Genomic DNA, 6,105 nt, shown 5'->3' with positions numbered 1-6,105 from the left:
GATCAAATATACAGACAACAAATTCCAATTGGCTATACTAAAACTCTTTAACATCATCCTTAGCTCTGGCATCTTCCCCAATATTTGGAACCAAGGACTGATCAGCCCAATCCACAAAAGTGGAGACAAATTTGACCCCAATAACTACTGTGGAATATGCGTCAACAGTAACCTTGGGAAAATCCTCTGCATTATCATTAACAGCAGACTCGTACATTTCCTCAATGAAAACAATGTACTGAGCAAATGTCAAATTGGCTTTTTACCAAATTACCGTACAACAGACCATGTATTCACCCTGCACACCCTAATTGACAACCAAACAAACCAAAACAAGGGCAAAGTCTTCTCATGCATTGTTGATTTCAAAAAAGGCTTCGACTCAATTTGGCATGAGGGTCTGCTATACAAACTGATGGAAAGTGGTGTTGGGGGTAAAACATACGACATTATAAAATCCATGTACACAAACAACAAGTGTGCGGTTAAAATTGGCAAAAAACACACACATTTCTTCACACAGGGTCGTGGGGTGAGACAGGGATGCAGCTTAAGCCCCACCCTCTTCAACATATATATATCAACGAATTGGCGTGGGCACTAGAAAAGTCTGCAGCACCCGGCCTCACCCTACTAGAATCCGAAGTCAAATGTCTGCTGATGATCTGGTGCTTCTGTCACCAACTAAGGAGGGCCTACAGCAGCACCTAGATCTTATGCACAGATTCTGTCAGACCTGGGCCGTAACAGTAAATCTCAGTAAGACCAAAATAATGGTGTTCCAAAAAAGGTCCAGTCACCAGGACCACAAATACAAATTCCATCTAGACACTGTTGCCCTAGAGCACACAAAAAACTATACATACCTTGGCCTAAACATCGGCGCCACAGGTAACTTCCACAAAGCTGTGAACGATCTGAGAGACAAGGCAAGAAGGGCATTCTATGCCATCAAAAGGAACATAAATTTCAACATACCAACTAGGATTTGGCTAAAAATACTTGAATCAGTCATAGAGCCCATTGCCCTTTATGGTTGTGAGGTCTGGGGTCCGCTCACCAACCAAGACTTCACAAAATGGGACAAACACCAAATTGAGACTCTGCACGCAGAATTCTGCAAAAATATCCTCTGTGTACAACGTAGAACACCAAATAATGCATGCAGAGCAGAATTAGGCCGATACCCACTAATTATCAAAATCCAGAAAAGAGCCGTTAAATTCTATCACCACTTAAAAGGAAGCGATTCCCAAACCTTCCACAACAAAGCCATCACCTACAGAGAGATGAACCTGGAGAAGAGTCCCCTAAGCAAGCTGGTCCCGGGGCTCTGTTCACAAACACAAACACACCCTACAGAGCCCCAGGACAGCAGCACAATTAGACCCAACCAAATCATGAAAAAACAAAAAGAGAATTACTTGACACATTGGAAAGAATTAACAAAAAAACAGAGCAAACTAGAATGCTATTTGGCCCTACACAGACAGTACACAGCGGCAGAATACCTGACCACTGTGACTGACCCAAAATTAAGGAAAGCTTTGACTATGTACAGACTCAGTGAGCATGGCCTTGCTATTGAGAAAGGCCGCCGTAGGCAGACATGGCTCTCAAGAGAAGACAGGCTATGTGCTCACTGCCCACAAAATGAGGTGGAAACTGAGCTGCACTTCCTAACCTCCTGCCCAATGTATGACCATATTAGAGAGACATATTTCCCTCAGATTACACAGATCCACAAAGAATTTGAAAACAAATCAAATTTTAAACTCCCATATCTACTGGGTGAAATTCCACAGTGTGCCATCACAGCAGCAAGATTTGTGACCTGTTGCCACAAGAAAAGGGCAACCAGTGAAGAACACACACCATTGTAAATACAACCCATATTTATGCTTATTTATTTTATATTGTGTCCTTTACCATTTGTACATTGTTAAAACACTGTATATATATATTATGACATGTGTAATGTCTTTATTGTTTTGAAACTTCTGTATGTGTAATGTTTACTGTTCATTTTTATTGTTTATTTCACTTTATATACTCACTTTATATATTATCTACCTCACTTGCTTTGGCAATGTTAACACATGTTTCCCATGCCAATAAAGCCCTTGAATTGAATTGAGAGAGTACCTGCAAGGTATTTACGACCCTGTTAAGTCATAAAACTCTGGTGGGAGGGAGGGTCTGTCTATCTGTCAGCTCTGTGCGGAGCTGATCTGGCGCCTATGATCCTCACCCAAGAGGGAAAGTCATGACAATACAATACCCCATAATGACAATGCGAAATAGGTTTTTTGAAAATTTTGCAAGCATGGGTTAGACCACTGAGCTACAGCCTAGTTTTCAAATCTGAGACCAGCACCACCTTGGTCTTCCCATTCACCACAGGACTGGATCAGCCCACTGAGATTATTATTTCAAAAATGACATTAGAAAATGTTGTACATATATAATATAATCATGTTGATAGATCATATCATGTTGTAATGTAGTGCAGAGATGGGCAACTTTGATGGAGGTGGGGGCATACAAAAATCAGAACTGATCATGATGGGCTGCAGTGGCTCGCAGGTCTGCGTACCCACATCCACACATGCAATCAGAGCTGGGTCTTTCGGGGGTCCTAACTTTATAACTAATTTCCTGCAACTCTACAAATTTTGCCATAGGGTGGAGAGAAATGTTTGTAGTTTTTAAAACGATATCTGAGTGAGAGTGACTAACAAAATCAATGGGGGCCACCCGGTCGGTAGTTTGACCATGATTACTACAAGTTTAGATAGCTAGACACTGTGCTAATTTACTAATCTAAAAATATTTAGCTGACATGGGCTAATTGAGTTACTGTCAGTGAATGACATAACAAGAGAAAAGCTGCTGATGCAAAACCACATAAAAAATGTCACCTTGTGTATTGCACTATTCTAACTCTCAACAGCAAGTTGAGACCCCAACTGAGTTCCCCCCCAAATAAATGGAAATGGAATCACGGCCTACAAAAGGGGTGGGTGATGTTATAGGCTGAACTACTACCCTCTATTCAAAGTGCTCTGAACAAATTAAGGGAATTGTTCACAAACATTGGCACATCCTAAAATCCGATGATTGTCTCGGTAATGTGTTTTCGCACAGTCCCTTGGTCGTATTCTCGCGGGGCAGAAATCTCAGAGACCAATTGGTACACTCTGATTTACCACCCCAAGATATTCCTGAACAACGTCTATTTGCGCCCCTACTGGATGGAAATTACAAATGTAATGGCTGTGCTCAATGCAATGGCACTTATAAATGTAGATCCTTCAAACACCCACAAACAGGGAAATCGATCCCAATAAAAGGTGTTATTACGTGCTCCACTAAGGCAGTTATTTATCTTATAACTTGTCCTTGTGGTAAAAATTATGTAGGTAAAACAAAGCGCGAATTAAAAGTACGTATCTCAGAGCATCGTAGCACCATTAGGTGTAAAAACTTTACTTATCCAGTTGCGGCCCACTTCTTGGAGGCAGGCCACTCGATTTCGTCTCTGCGTTATATTGGCATCGAACATGTCACCCTCCCTAGGAGAGGGGGTGACCTTGATAATTTATTGTTAAAACGAGAGGCTGCCTGGATCTTTAAATTATAGACCCTTGCGCCCTTCGGTCTCAACGTAGACTTTGATCTGAAGCCATTCTTGTGATTATTGTGACTTTGCCATTGTAATTGTTTGTAAACTTGTGTAGTCAAATTAATTTATGATCGTATGCTATCCATTTGTTTGTATGCTGTTCTTTGTATGACATTTTAATATTTGATTATTAACCAATGTTATTAGGCCACTCTTGGCCATGATTACAGACACCTGTGTCTTTTGACACTATATAAACGAGTCATCCCGCAATGTTTGTGATTATACCCTGATGAAGACAGCTTGGCTGTCGAAACGTTGGTATTACATTTTTGCATCTGAGCTCCTAGAGTGTGCGGCTCTCTTTTATTTTCAAGTTTCTACTCCGCTAGCCAGCACCTCGTCTTAATAGGTGTGCGTTTCTTTTTCTTCTAGATCATAGGGTGAACTACAACACACAAACACACCGTTTGTTTGATTGGTTATCTCATGCTCTAGTTCCCCAGAGAGGTTAATATTCTGAGAGGTTTAATCTCTGATTACCTAATCACCTAATGAGACTAATCACTGACTAACTAACCATAGAACATCCACTGAGGTTAGAGGTTAGCCTCGCTATGACCTGCTGGATAACTCCCTCTGACCTGTGTGTGTGTGTGTGTATCCGTGTCTCTGACCAGTGCTGACCAGATGGTAAGAGCTAGAAGGAAGGCCTTAGGCCCATAGACCAACCACTTAGCCAGTCTATGGTAAGTAAACATTTAAATGTTAGTCTACAGCTTCTGTTTACGAAGAATGTGACAAATGCATTGGATTCGACACACACAGTCGCCTACAATCTCTCTGTCTACAGTGTTATCCAGTCATAGCCAGATGACAGAGGAGGGCGTGGCTTCAGGGTTAAGATCTTAATCCAGAGGGGAAACAGAATGGCCTGGTAGTGGCCTCAGCCTGGCTCTTCACCTAGAGAATGATCAGGACCTGACTCTTCAACTGGAGAATGATCAGGACCTGACTCTTCACCTAGTGAATGATCAGGACCTGACTCTTCAACTGGAGAATGATCAGGACCTAACTCTTCACCTAGAGAATGATCAGGACCTGACTATTCAACTGGAGAAAAATCAGGACCTGGCTCCCCACCTGGAGAATGATCAGGACCTGACTCTTCAACTGGAGAATGATCAGGACCTGACTCTTCACCTAGAGAATGATCAGGACCTGACTCTTCAACTGGAGAATACTCAGGACCTGGCTCCCCACCTGGAGAATGATCAGGATCTGACTCTTCAACTGGAGAATGATCAGGACCTGGCTCTCCACCTGGAGAATGATCAGGACCTGACTCTTCACCTGGAGAATGATGAGGACCTGACTCTTCAACTGGAGAATGATCAGGACCTGGCTCCCCACCTGGACAATGATCAGGACCTGACCCTTCAACTGGAGAATGGTCCGGACCTGACTCTTCAACTGGAGAATGATCCGGACCTGACTCTTCAACTGGAGAATGATCCGGACCTGACTCTTCACCTGGAGAATGATCAGGACCTGACAATTCAACTGGAGAATGATCAGGACCTGGCTTCCCACCTGGAGAATGATCAGGACCTGACTCTTCAACTGGAGAATGATCAGGACCTGACTCTTCAACTGAAGAATGATCAGGACCTGACTCTTCAACTGGAGAATGATCAGGACCTGACTCTTCAACTGGAGAATGATCAGGACCTGACTCTTCAACTGGAGAATGATCAGGACCTGGCTCCTCACCTGGAGAATGATCAGGATCTGACCCTTCACCTGGAGAATGATCTGGTCCTAGCTCCTCACCTGGAGAATGATCAGGATCTGACTCTTCACCTGGAGAATGATCTAGTCCTTGCTCCTCACCTGGAGAATGATCAGGACCTGGCTCCCCACCTGGAGAATCAAGGTCCTCTGGAGAGTAGCTCTTCAGGAGGAATGCTGGCTGACCCTGCCCTAAATTTGGTGGTCTAAGACTCCATAGACCAACTCCTTACCCAGTCCATGGTCCAGATCATCGCCCCCCAAAGTCTACAGAATGAACAGAAGGCCACTGCATTGGCCCCTGAACTAAACCATCTCAACTGGCATTAGCCTACACAATTGAAGTTCAACTAGATGGGAAACTTTGAACCAGGCAGCAATGGGACATACAATAAGTATTCATAAGTATACATTACAAATGTGTAAGTATACATGCCCTGCAGCCTGGACCATTATGAAAGATTCTCAGAGGTAACCAGGGAAATGTCCAACCAGGGTTGGACAGCTTCTGATTTGTTGCTTTTGATGCCTCTGCCCTGTACTCTGCCTTTAAATTATATGTATTTAAAGCCCATACTGTACATTTAATGCTGTAGTCAGTAAATAGTAGTCAGTAAATAGTGGGTATAGGCAGGGCCGGTTAGTGTTACCACAGCTCTGATGCTATTAATAACCCTGCTCATGTGGAA

The sequence above is a fragment of the Oncorhynchus mykiss genome, chromosome 11 (genome assembly GCF_057628025.1).
Source record: "Oncorhynchus mykiss isolate SJ-2025 chromosome 11, ASM5762802v1, whole genome shotgun sequence".
Lineage (NCBI taxonomy): Eukaryota > Metazoa > Chordata > Actinopteri > Salmoniformes > Salmonidae > Oncorhynchus > Oncorhynchus mykiss.
The sequence above is the reverse complement of the archived record's forward strand: the minus strand, read 5'-3'. Positions refer to the sequence as shown.